Here is a 12,814-nt window from a genome sequence, read left to right as displayed (position 1 = left end):
GTTGTCCGCTGTAGTGGTTGGTATATTGGGTCCAGGTCGATGTGTTTGTTGATGGAGTTTGTGGATGAATGCCATGCCTCTCGGAATTCATGAATTCGACTGGGACAACACTACTATCATAGGGCAAGCCAGACAGAGAACAGCCAGGGAATTCCTAGAGGCATGGCATTCATCCACAAACTCCATCAACAAACACATCGACCTGGACCCAATATACCAACCACTACAGCGGAGAGCTGAAACTGACAACCGGAAGCGGCAGGGACAGACCACTATAAACACCGGAGGAAACATCAAAGAAGCGCTTCGCAGGAGGCTCCCAAGCACTGATGATGTCGCCTAGCCAGGGGACGAAACGTTTGCAACAAAAACTTCCAGCTCGGCAAACAGAACCACAACAAAGCTATTTGTTCTATGTGTTAATACTTCAAATACAATTCGTAGATAGATTGATTTGGCAATCTTGTGCTGGTATTTGTTAGCTAAAGGACACTTAGTGTAATGGAGTAAAGATTGGGGAATGGAGTTGAGGTGGAAATGTGTCCTGATATGATTTAATAGGGGAAGTAGATTTGAGAGGGTGACTGTCCTGTTCCAGCTTCTCCTGTTCTGATTGGATGTGGAATAATATGAGATGTTCACTGATTAAACAATGCTTGAGGGAACCAAAGTAATGCCTCAAGTTGGCAGACTAGATTTCTGCAGTCTGTGGGTTTTTGGTGCTCCCAGTTTTTACCAGCGGAAGATAAAGGCGAAGGCTGCTGCAAGTCACAAGCCTGGACCTTGCCATCCTGATGTTGTTGTTTCCATAGCAATGATAGACTCTCCTAACTCACTCGCAATTCTCATGGAGTCAAGGCAGGTTTCAGGAAGTCAAGTCTCACAACTCCTCAGCCATGTCACTATCTGTGATCTCGATAAGGAAACTCTTTGAAAGCTAAATTCAAAACATCTTTCCCGTGCCCTGTCGACAAACAATGGCGCTCCACTTACCCACTAATGCCCCCTTAGGCAATCCATGTTCGTGCCTCTCTATGACTCTTCACACACCTCCATAGTCTATCATATCCTCCAAGCCAATCTATGTCCCTCTGCTCACTTTACAAGAAAGCACGGTGTGACTTGTCTGAGACTCTAGACGTCCATTAGTTGGTTGAACAGCTACAAAGAAAAATATTGATTAACAACCGTTTCTTTACAGTCTATTCTATCAATGCATACTGGTTACATAAATAGAAAAAGAGGCAGTCAAGTGCTTTTAGTTTTATTGAAACTTTAAAGGTCGGGATGATTGATACTTTAACAAGCCTGAAATAAAAGGATTTGTTTTGAAGAAAGCAGAAAGTTATGGTTGACTGAATGACTCATTTTGTTTAAAGCTTTGCCACACTTGCTTCTCTTATGATAAGGATTTGTTGCTTCTATACATACGGTAAACTGAATAAACGGACATGCAAGTGCTAAAGATTAGGATGGAGAGTATGAAGGGCCAAGGGGTTAAATGGAGGAACCATGGGGTTGGGGGAAATGGCATGGATGATGCATTGATGAGGGTCTGTGAGGGGGTGACAGCTAGGGAACCAGATTTTTTTTTGTTTTACTGTCACTAACACAACTGAACAAACTTGTAGTGCATCAGGGCATACCTTTTAACCTTTCACTTCAGCACATGAAACTCTTTCGGTGGGGTGGGTGGGGGTGGGCAGTGTCTCTAACTTCTGCTATCATCATCCTCTCCACCCACAACTCCTGGAGAAAAGAACATCTCCCCATTGCAGGTTCTTTCACCAGAGTTAGACGTGCCAGGCTTTGAAACTCCCTACTCCACTGCCCAACCCCCGGGTGAAAATCCAATCCACTATTCTGAGGAACGTTGTGCTTTATTCAACCCGATGTGTGTCATCTTCATCTTCTGAGTTTCCAGCACATCCCTCTTCAGACATTCCAGGCCAAAGGCATCATGGCTGTTAAGAATGAGATGACCAGTAGAGAGCCAACTCGGGAGTAACCTCTGGGTGCAAAGCTGGAAAAGAAAATGGCTCAAGATGATTCTTTAACTCAAAAGAGTCAGTAACACCAGGGCATGGACTGGCTCTGCCTTTTTCAGCACCAGCTTCATTGAAAATCAGGGTTCATGGAGGTGAAAGGTCGTCACTGTCATTTATGTAACTGTATGAATGAGACTTGCAGGGGCTAATTGAACACATGCACAGCTTTCCCTCATCTGCATGTCACTGCATGTGAAGCACTAATGAATAATGTTATGGCATAAAGCTTCATGTGCAACATTGATCTGAATGGCTGGGAGCTTGATGAGTTTTAAACAGTTGAGGATTGAAGAAGACCCATTGGGGAACCATTGCTGTCAAATTTAATACTAATAGCTTTTAAAGAGTGCAGTTGTTTTCAAGGGAGAGCAATGGAAATCAATGTTAAATATTGATGTCAGAGAAACAGACCTATGTTCATTGAGACTTCAAGTGACTGACCTTGGCCCTTTCCCGTGGAAAAGAGATATTTTCTTGAAATAACAATTTAATAATCTGTAGACTGCATTCTCAGTAGTGGGGAGAGGTAGAAGAAATCATTTAAATGTAATTTATTTTATTTTCTTGTCTTTCATTCTGTCCTCTTGAAAGAACTCCCCAGATGCATCAGCAGAGCAAAAGCGTAGCAAGCCGACCATCCTAACTTCAATTCATTTCCTGTTTTACTTGTCCTGTCCAGCCCTCCCCGGGGTGATTCATACTAACTTTCCAACGATGCCTCTATATGACAGTTCACATCCCTGTCTTTAAATCCCTCCATTGCATTGTTCTCTTTCCTAGCTTTACCATCTCCTTATTCCTATGACGCTCCCAACTCTTTACATTCTTCCAAATTCCCAGGTTCCTCAACTATTTCTGGCCATACTTTATTCAGCTGCTTCAGAGTAAACTCTGGAATTCCCCCAACCTCCATGTATCTCTCACTCTTTCTCCTCCATTAAGATGCTCCTTGAGTCATGCAACGCTGGTGAAATTTTATGGCTCTGAGCCACAATTTCTCTGGTAGTGCTGCTATAAAGGGCCCTCCATGTCAAATATAAATGTTCTGCACAAATATTCCTGCCATATATTATCTGATTAATTCTCTTTAGTGGCAAAGCATATGGACTGCAAAAGTTCAAATAGACTGCTCGCTGTCATCTTTTCAAGGGACGGCCAATAAATTGCTCAAAAGATCAATTACTTTGTCCTTGTACAAGACTGGTCAGGCACCACTTGGAAGAACATCTTAGTGATTTAGATCAACAAAAAGGGTTGAGGTTCTCCACTTTTTAGAGTGATCTAATTCAGCTTATCAATAAAACTAAGGAAAGTATTAAGTTTCAATCTATTTGTTTCAATTAAGTTGATTATGAAGGACTCGGGTATAAATCTTAAATTGTTGAAGGCCAATCCTGGATAAGACATTGGGAGATGACTCTTTTTCCAAAGAATAGTGGACCTTCCAGTGGAATAAACTGAAATTTTGTTGGAGAGGGAGAACAAGTCTTTCACTGAATTGTATGTATGAGAAGGTCCCAACAAACAAGGTCTCTATTAAAATTAGAGCCAGAGCAATCTACTTGAACTGACTTCAAACAATGAATTGATATTTTTTTCACATTTGGACCAAACAGCCATGTGGAAAAGAAGTTGGCCATTCAGCCTATTGAGTCTGTTCTGCCAATCAATGAGATTAATAATCCTCAACTCAACTTTCCTGCCCTCCTCACCTCCCCCCAACCCTGGATTCCATTATTGAATCAAACCTTATTTGTCTCAACCCTGCATCCACAGCCAGCTACAGTCCTGAATTTCACAAATTCATTACCTTCTGATGAAATAATTTCCTCCTCACTGGTGTCATAAATGGGTGACCCCCTTATTTTGAGATTAAGCCGTCTGGCCCTAGACTGTCCCGCAGGGGAAAACAACCTTTCCACGTCTCCCCTGTTAAGTCTCCTGGGGTTTCATTGGAACTAAATTCTCGACAGTTGGATCTCTCCCCTCTTACTCCAAGTTATTTTCAAATACTAAGGAGATGTCCTAAACCCTGGTCCCATGCAGGCATCAGAGCCGCTGGGACTCCTGCTCATGGAACAGTATCAATTCCCTCATCTGACTGTCCCCTACTACAACTACATTCCTTATGTTCTTTCTCTGCATCATGGTGCCAAGGTCAATTTGCTCTTCCTCTCTGCAGTCCCCACTCTTGTCCATGCAACTTGTCAGAGTCTCGTATCTGTGAGACAAATTACAGAGGCCGAGTCCCCTCAGTTGTTCTCCCCAGGTCTTCATACCTGCCTCAACTCCAGTTTTACTGTCCACTCTCTGCCTGATCACAGAGCCATGTGGAATCATCTCGTCAAAAGGATATGAGTGCCCTCTTCAGCAAAGCATCCCCTTCCCTGATATGGCACATTGTCTACAGCTCAGACTCCAGCTCCTCAAATCGGATCTAAAATTCCTTCAGCTGCAAACACCTATATTTGAGTCCAGCAGTTCCACATGTTGCAATATCCAAATTGGTCTGATTTTTTTTCTATGACTTTGACCCTTCTCAGGCGTTCATATGATTTGAGATGGAAAGTGTATATGTACCTTAACTGGGACAGGCTGATTTAACCAAAAGGTCTGTACCTGTCTGTCAGTGTTCATCCATTTATATGTTCTATAATTAATATTTACTAATGGGGCAGCACGGTGGCTCGGTGGATAGTGCTGTTTCCCTTCAGTGCCATGGACTCAGGTTTGATTCTAGCAGTGGGTGACTGGCTGTGTGGAGATTGCACACTCTCTCCATTTCTGTGTGGGTTTCCTCTAGGTACTCTGGTTTCCTCCCATCATCCAAACATGTGCAGAGTAGATGGATTGGCCATGGGAAATTGTTCTGTACTGTCCAGGGGTGTGCAGGCTAGGTGGGTTAGTCATGGGAAATGCAGGAATAGGGTAGGATACACCTTGGAGGATCAGTGCAGGATATGATGGGATGAATGACCTCTTTCCACACTGTAGGAATTCTATGTAGGAAGTATAGTGACCAATTTGCATACAGCAAGATCCCTCACAGAGCGACAACACAATATTGGCTAGGTGGGCTGCTCTACCAACACAAAACAAAGAACTGCAGATGTCGATGATCTGAAATAAAAACAGAAATTCCTGGACAAACCCAGCAGTCTGGCACATATCTGTGCAGAGGAAGCAAAGTTAACACTTTTTGAGTACAGTGATTCTTCAATCGACATCATTAGAACAGACTGTCACTCCCACAGTCCAAAGATGTGCAGGTTAGGTGAATTGGCCATGCTAAATTGCCCATAGTGAAAGGGTAAATGTAAGGGAATGGGTCTGGGTGGGTTGCTTTTCCGAGGTTGGTGTGGATTTGTTGGGCCGAAGGGCCTGTTTCCACACTGGAAGTAAACTAATCTAATCTAATCTAATCTAATAATTTGAGATTTTATAAACTAAAAGGTGACATCACAGCTCAGGCACTGTATTAAAGGTGTGAGGTTCGAGTCTGTCTGTATTCCAATCTTGAGTCAGACTGGTTCTATTCCAAAGTTACCAAATTAAGGTGCAGCACTCTGAAAGCTAATACTTCCAAATAAACCTGTTGGACTACAACCTGGTGTCATGTGAATAACATGATAGGCTGAGGTAAGGCCATGAAGGGCGTTTGCCGACAACCAAAAGAGGTCAGGATAGACAAGCAGGGGGCTGAACGAACACAGCAAACTAGGCAGCATCAAGAGATGGAGAAGTCAGCATTTTGGGTGTAATCCTGTCAGGAGACAGGGAGCCAGTTAAGGATTGTGAAGGCTGGGATAACTAACAAATAAGACATAATTCAGGACAGGCTCAAGTGAAGAAATTTATGACACAACGGTTAAACTTTAAGAAAAAGAACTGGTTTTGGCGTAGCCCTTAGTTCTGCTGAGATGAAGCAGTACATTGAGAATGCAATGACAGGTGTCTGTCAACATTTTTATTTGTTGGGATGCATTGCTCTGCTAAGCTATTGAATCTGTGGAACTACACCAGCCAGGTTAATTATATACATTGATCTATGGAAGTATGTTGGCTCGTTGAGCTAGGAAGTTTGTTTTCAGACATTTTGTCACTGTACTAGGTAACATATCAGTGAACCTCCGGATGAAACCTTGGTGGAATGGCCTGCTTTCTATTTATGTGTTTAGATTTCCTTGGGTTGGTGATGTAATTTCTTGTGGTAATGCCATTTCCTGTCATCCAATTCTTTTTCTCAAGGGGTGGTAAATGGGATCCAAGTCAACATGTTTGTTGATAGAGTTCTGGTTGGAATACCATGCTTTTAGGAATTATCATGTGTGCCTCTGTTTGGCTTGTCCTAGGATGGATGTATTGTCCCAGTCAAAGTGGTGTCCTACCTCAGCTGTACCTAAGGATACTAGTGAGAGTGGGTCATGTCTTTTTGTGGCTAGTTGATGTTCAAGTATCCTGGTGGCTAGTTTTCTGCCTGTTTGTCCAATGTAGTGTTTGTTGTAGTTCTTGCACGGTATTTTGTAAACAACATTATTTTTGCTCGTTGTCTGTATACAGTCTTTCAAGTTCATTAGCTGCTATTTTAGTGTGTTGGTCAGTTTGTGGCCTACCATGATACCAAAGGCTCTGAGTAGTCTGGCAGTCATTTCCGAGATGTCTTTGATGTCGAGGAGAGTTGCTGAGGTTTATGGATGCGTTTTGTCTGCTTGTTTGGGCTTGTTGCTGAGAAATCACTGGACTGTGTTCATTGGGTAACCGTTCTTTTTGAATACAATGTATAGATGATTTTCCTCTGCTCTGTGTAGTTCCTCTGTGCTGCAGTGTATGGTGGTTTGTTGAAATAATGTTCTAATGCAGCTCCGTTTATGGGTGTTGGGATGATTGCTTCTTTAGTTCAGTATTTGGTCAGTATGTGTTGTTTTCCTGTAGACGCTGGTTTGAAGTTCCTCATTGGCAGTTCACAGTACTGCGACATCGAGGAAATGGCAGTTTGTTGTGGTTTTCCTTCTCATTGGGGAATTTTATGTTAGTAAGGATATTACTGATGGTCTTGAAGGTTTCCTCTAATTTGTATCATTTAGTGATAACAAAGGTGCCAACGTTTAAGTTGGATGGTTGGCAGAGCTGTTTGTTCCAGTCTCTGCATTACTGCCTCTGCTAAGAACCCTGATATTGGAGATGCCATGGGTGTTCCATTGGTTTGTCTGTATGTTTTGTTGTTGAAGGTGAAGTGGATGGTAAGGCTTAAGTCCACTAGCTTGACGATATTGTTCTTGCTGATGAAGTTGGTGTTAGATGTATTTGTCTTTGGTTTTTCTAATAGTGTAGTCAGTTTTCCCTTGGCTAGGTTGCTGATGGTGGATGTGAACAGGGCTGTTACATCAAAAGAGACCATTATTTCATCCTCTTTGATCTTGGTGTCTTTGATGGTCTTCAGGAATTCTTGGATGGAGTGGCGTGAGTCTTCTACTAAGTATTTTAATCTTTGTTGTATCTCCTTGGCCAACCTGTAAGTTGGTGTTCCAGGTAGCAAGGCTATGGGCCTGAGGGGGGGCTTCTGGTTTGTGAATTTTGGGTAATCCGTAGAAGGGTGATGTGTTGGATCCATCTGGTTTCATTTTTTTGGAAGTCGGTTTGATTTATTTCTCCAGATTTCTGAAGTTTTTTTGAGGAGGGCTGTGATTTGGTTCTCTAGTTGTGGGGATGGGTCTATTGCCACTTGTGTTGGTATCTGCAAGTAATGTGTTCACTTTCTCAATGTTGTCTCTGATTTAAAATGATTGTCAAGTGTCCTTTGTCTGCAGGTGGGATAATAATGTTTTTACCTTTTTTTAGTCTTGCTAGTGCTTTCCCTTCTTGCGTATTGAGTGTGTTTCATTCCTTTGTCCTACTTAATGCAGGTGCAACTGTTTGTCTGATGTTTTGCTGAGTTTCTTCTCTGAGTTGGTTGTCTTTTAGTGATGTTTCTAATGCTGCTAAGAAATCTTTCTTGTCCGGATCCTCGAAGTTGTAATTTAATCCTCTCACTAAGATGGTATTTTCATTGTCTGTTAAGGATCGGTCAGATAAGTTTTTATCCATGTTTCTGTGTTGTCTGTTTTGCTATTTTGTGTAAGTTTGTCCAGTTTTTTTTCTGCAGGTCTAGTTTCTTCATTTTCTGTGATTGTCACTGACTAATGTCTGTGGCTTGTTGTACTGTGTCTGTCCATTCATGATCTGTTGCATTAGTGAGTAAAGAGTTTTGGTGTGAAATTTCCTTGTTGTGTTTACGAAGTCTGTTGTGGGCATCATTAATAATTTTTCTCAGCATACTGCGGCCATTTTGCTCTGCTATTCTTTTGGCTATTGGGGTGTAAAGGAGAGATTTGTATTTAAGACATTTAGGTAGTACCTGTTTCCTTAGGCATTCATACAGGAAGTACAGCTGTTTGCGGGTGGCACTCTGTCGGATGACATTGGTTTTCCATTTTCTCTGACATTGATCTATGACATTGCTGTTTCATCCTTTCACTTCATTTATTTTATTAGCAGTCATTTACACTCCAAAACTCTTTTTTTTATTCTTCTTTCTCCCCTCTTGGGTTTTTAATGCTTCTGACAAATTCTTCATCATAATTTGTATGTAATGGGACAATTAACAAAACAGCAGATAAGAAAGAGTGTCAGTGGGGTGGCTTATGGAATGATTGAGATCCAGGGTGGGTTATGGGCTGGAACTTAATTGTAAGATTGAGATAGCTTCTATATGAAATAATAGATACTCCGACAAGCTTGCAATCTAATCAAGAAAATGGTATTTGTTGTGTCATGCAGGGGCTGAAATGAATCATAAAATATGTGAATGATGTTTGAATCCAGTGGCAGTCTAAGCATCCATAGCTAGCTCTCATCTAATGTGAATCACATTATGCTGATGAAGACCTTTTAATTTCAACTTACATTTCCCTGCAGTTATTAAAATGGGACTCTATATGCTGAAGTACTCTGACAAAGGAAGGGAAACTTGACCCAGTGGAGACTTTCAAAATATGAGGGAATTATTTTTTATTTTCTTTTTGGATGTCCGAATGTGAGCAGTAGTACTGAAATGGTTAATGTTGGAAGCTGCTCCTCACAATCTGAGGATGTCATAACATTCTGGGTGAAGAAATCCAGATCAAGATCCCAGTCAGAACAGATCTGTCATCAATATTTTGTGATAGTATGTCTAACCATTCCTGAAGAAGGGCTTATGCCCGAAACGTCGATTCTCCTGTTCCCTGGATGCTGCCTGACCTGCTGCGCTTTTCCAGCAACACATTTTCAGCTCTAACCAGTCAATACAACAAAGAAAATTACAGATTGATCAGTGGGTGCAAGTCTCCTTCTCTATCGCTTTATAAGATTACAAATCCCACAAAGTTAAAAATCACACAACATTAGGTTACAGTCCAACAGGTTTATTTGGAAGCACTAGCTTTCAGAATGACGCTCCTTAAGGAAGCCAGTGCTTCTAAATAAACCTGTTGGACTATAACCTGGTGTTGTGTGATTTTTAACATTATACACCCCAGTCCAACACCGGTGTCTCCAAATCATGAAATCCCACAAAGGACCTGATCCAGAGGTTTCCTGCAATAATTTGTGGGCGGCACGGTAGCACAGTGGTTAGCACTGCTGCTTCACAGCGCCACCCCAGTCCAACACCGGTGTCTCCAAATCATGAAATCCCACAAAGGACCTGATCCAGAGGTTTCCTGCAATAATTGGCCAGCTCTTTCTTTCCCACCATCCTGTTTTATTGAATTGTGGTGAGAAGATCCCTCTTAGGGTTTTCAATATTATTTTGGCATCTCTTTGCGAAGGATACTTTACAAACAAACCTGAAAGAAAAGTCATTGGCACAACTCAGGCAATTATTTCAGTGTCTGTATTTATTGTTGTCAAAAATGCCGTGTAACCACCCAGTCAGGCAGTAGATGACCAGATTTTCACAGAATAAAGCAAGGAACTGCAGGTGCTGGAGATCTGAAACGAAACCAGAATTGTTGGCAAAACTCAACAGATCGAGCAACATCTGTGGGGAGGAAACAGGGTTACCATTTCGAGTCCAGTGACTCTTCATCGAACCCAAGACCTTAATTCAGACTTCTTTCCACAGATGTTGCCAGAGCTGCTGGGTTTCGTTGGCAATTTCGGTTTTTGTTTCAGATTTTCACAGAGTTGTCTTCATTCCAGAAACCTTGAGAAGTCACTGGCAGGCCAGAGAAGTGGATGTCCCCTTCTATTGCACAAACCCATTTTTTTTTTATCAGGGGAGAGTTGAGGATTAGTGGGAGGTGGTGTATGAATTAAGCAGGAGGGTAATTTGAACTCAGGCAAGAGAAAGTGAGGACTGCATGTGCTGGAGATCAGAGTCAAAAAGTGTGGTACTGGAAAAGCACAGCAGGTCAGGCTGACTAACTGGCCGTGCTTTTCCAGTGCCACACTTTCTGAACTCAGGCAGGATCCATTCAATGGAACACTGAGGATAAATCGGCCACATGATGTTTGTTCCAAGGAAGTTTTGGAAGCCACAAACTGTTAGATGAGAGGTAAATGGTCTTGAAGAGTAGAGACAGATTTGCTTGAGTATGATGATCTGCAGGTTTTCTTCAAAGCCCTTGCTCTATCAACATAAAAAGAAGGCTTAAGGTCTCATGGAGAGTTTGCAAAAATCCTCTGCAGGATCTGCTTTAATTGAAAAAGCTTCTGGAACAAAAAGAAAAACGCGCACCTGTCTGTGCAGTTCAACAGACTAATTCACAGATATTTCCCAAGGGCCATTATCTTGTCAGTATGAATGCCCGGCTTAATAATTTGAGTATAATTTGAATAATTCAGAAGAAGGGACTTTCGACCAGAAATCGAGAGTGTGGTGCTGGAAAAGCACAGCAGGTCAGGCAGCATCCGAAGAGCTGGTGAATCAACGTTTTGGGCATAAGCCCTTCATCAGGAATGAGGCTTGTGGGCAGGGGCTGGGGACCGGGGTGGGGGGGCGATGGGACTGGGGGTAAAGGTAGCTGAGAGTGTGATAGGTAGATGAAGATAGGAAAGAAGATATGAGGTCAGAGAGAAAGGGTGGAGGGGATAAATGGGAAAGACGATGTAGTGGTCAAGAGGGCGGTGCCGAGTTGGATGCTTGGGACTAGGATAAAGAGGGGGAGGGGAAATGAGGAAACTGGTGAAATGCACATTAATCCCAAGTGGTTGCAAGGTTCCAAAGCGAAAGATGAGGTGTCCTTCCTTCTGTTATTGGGTGGTTAGGGTTTGATGTTGGAGGACGCCCTGGGCCTGCATATCCTTGGTGGAGTGGGAGGGGGCGTTGAAGTGTTCAGCTGCAGGGCAGTGGGGTTGGTGGGTGCGGGTGTCCCAGAGATGTTCTCTGAAATGATACACAAGTTGGTGTCCTGTCTCCCCAATGTAGAGGAGACCACATCGGGTGCAATGAATACAGTAGATGTAAGTGAGGACTACAGATGCTGGAGATTCCTGAAGAAGAGCTTATGCCCGAAACGTCGATTCTCCTGCTCCTTTGATGCTGTCTGACCTGCTGCGCTTTTCCAGAAACACATTTTTATACAGTAGATGACTTTTGTGAAGGTTCAGCTAAATTTCTGTGGAATGTGAAAGGATTTTTTGGTGCCTTGGATGGTGGTGAGGAGGGAGGCGTGGGTGCAGGTTTTGCACTTCCTGCGGTGGCAGGGAAAAGTGCCGGGTGTGGGGCAAGGGCAGGTTGGAGGGGGGAGGGGGCATGGACCTGACAAGGGAGTCGCAGAGCGAATGGTCTCTCTGAAACACTAATAGGGGTGGGGAGGGAAATATATCCCTCGTATTGGGGCCTGTTTGTAGACAATGGAAGTTGTTGAGGATGACGCAATGCACACGGAGGTTGATGGGGTGGAAGGTGAGGACTGGGGGGTTCTGTCCTTGTTGCATTGGGAGGGATGGGGTTCAAAGGTGGTGGTGCAGGAAGTGGAGGAGATAAGCTGGAGGGCATCGTCCAAGGTCGAGAAGCACACTCTTGTCTCTGATCTCCAGCATCTGCGGTCCTCACTTTCTCCTATTGGACCAGAAATGTTCACTCTGCTTTCCCTCCACATGTGCTGCCAGACCTGCTGAATTATTCCAGCAATTTCCGTTCTTGTTTCAGATTTCCGGCATTCATAGCACCTTGTTTTATTTTAGCACTCTCTACATTTACACCGTTTTCATCTTTTGGAACTTTATGATTAAGGGAGAAGTATTGACAAGAAGGCTGTGGAGATCACTGCATTGCCCCCTCCAGTTGAACCATGGATTTTAGTTATGTCCACTTGTGACAGCAGCAGCAATCTTGCTGTAATGTCTGACCCATACCCGTTACCAGCTCCTTTTGGAGGTTGTTGAGGTTAGTAGTCTTCAGGCATGGTGCACATTCGCAGGCTAGTCAACTCGGAAAGGAATCACCACAGAGGCTGGTGTTGACTAATACAGCAGCAATAACTAAATGGCAGGAAAGATCCTGACTAATTACTCTCTTGCCTGAGCTTTAGGGCAGTTTATTTAATATAGCTAATACAGAGGTTTATGAGGGGCCTGGATAGCATAAGTAGACAAGGTCTTTTCCCCTGGGTGGAGGAGTCCAGAATGAGAGGACATAGGTTTATGGTGAGAGGGGAAAGATTTAAACGAGACCTAAGGGGAAACGTTTTCACGCAGAGGGTGGTGCGTGTATGGAATGAGCTACCAGAGGAAGTGGTGGA

The sequence above is a fragment of the Chiloscyllium plagiosum genome, chromosome 12 (genome assembly GCF_004010195.1).
Source record: "Chiloscyllium plagiosum isolate BGI_BamShark_2017 chromosome 12, ASM401019v2, whole genome shotgun sequence".
Lineage (NCBI taxonomy): Eukaryota > Metazoa > Chordata > Chondrichthyes > Orectolobiformes > Hemiscylliidae > Chiloscyllium > Chiloscyllium plagiosum.
Note: the sequence above shows the minus strand (reverse complement) of the source record.